The sequence below is a fragment of the Octopus bimaculoides genome, chromosome 30, assembly GCF_001194135.2.
Source record: "Octopus bimaculoides isolate UCB-OBI-ISO-001 chromosome 30, ASM119413v2, whole genome shotgun sequence".
NCBI lineage: Eukaryota > Metazoa > Mollusca > Cephalopoda > Octopoda > Octopodidae > Octopus > Octopus bimaculoides.
The window spans coordinates 6454442-6455931 of NC_069010.1; positions in this window are offsets into that span (position 1 = coordinate 6454442).

Sequence of the window (1490 nt, forward strand, 5' to 3'; positions counted from 1 at the left end):
ATACAGCACCTTGAGGCATTCCACTCTCTATTAATATATATATATATATATATATATATATATATAAAATACATGCTGGCTTGGGTTGGATGATTTGAGGGGAGCTGACAAGTCAGTGGACTGCAGCAAGTACCTTATACATAAGTCCTGACTCCGGGACTCCCTTTAGCTTTTGAACCAGCCATATCTGGCCTAAATATTTTACCTATTTTATGTTCAAACAAGCCAGATCCTACCTATTACACCAATCCTACAATGTCATTCTAAAGATAAACAACCACATCGTCTCAAAGCTATGAGACATGATTAATCCAAAATAATATGAATAAATAAGCTTTACATTTAATTCAGTAATTGGAATGCTAAAGGGTTAATACTCACCGTTTCCTCTTTGGGAATGTAATTGAAAACATAAACATTCAATTCAAATAGCTCTCCTCTAACAATAGAGTAAGGAATCCCCAGTGAAATGTAGAAATCCTGGAAGGTGGTCAACTGGAATAAATAAATATATAAACATGTATAAACATATATAAGCATATATACAGGTTTGGTTGTGTGGTAACAAGTTTGCTTCCAAACCACATGGTATCAGGTTCCATCCCAACTGAAAGGCACCTGTGGTGAGTGTCTTCTACAAAAGCCTCAGGCTGACCACAGCCTTGTGAGTGAACATGACAGAGAGAAACTGAAAGAAGCCCTGTCATCAATAAAATCAGGAGTTCTTTTCTTATCACAACGATCAGAGTGAGTTTCCCAAGCTGCCGTACCTTTGTAATCACCATTAGACTCATCCAACTCTTTCTGAATCCTCTGCACTGTCCTCGCATTGACACCCAAATATTCCGAAATGTTTTTTATAGAAGCTTCCAGCACAGATACCAAGCAGCACAGCATGTTATTTCCAAATGTCTGGCATAGTGAATAATTGCATCATGGTGTTGTTTTTTCTCATAGATGGTGCTCAACTGACCCTACTATACTGAGTAGTTGACAAAATCAAAAACTGATATGACATACAACTTCATGTTCTCACTGTTATAATATCAAACTTTCCTGATATTGTCTTATTACTCTCCAACTGTGTATCTTCAACAAGCACTCCACGATATCGCTATTCAATAATTCCTATGCTGGTGTGTTTACGTCCCTGTAACTTAGCGGTTCGACAAAAGAGACCGATAGAATAAGTACTAGGCTTACAAAGAATAAGTCCTGGGGTCGATTTGCTCGACTAAAGGCGGTGCTCCAGCATGGCCGCAGTCAAATGACTTAAACCAGTAAAAGACTAAAAGAGAATATATATATATGAAAGTATTGTAGTTCGCTTGAAGCATTGTGTATTGTTTGTAAAGAATAAAATGTTTTGAATGGTACAACAATGCACTGTAATACAAAAAAAATGGACTATATACCTGTTGTAATTTAGTTATCTATAGTCTGATATCATCATCATCATCATCATCATCATCGTCGTTTAACGTCCGCTT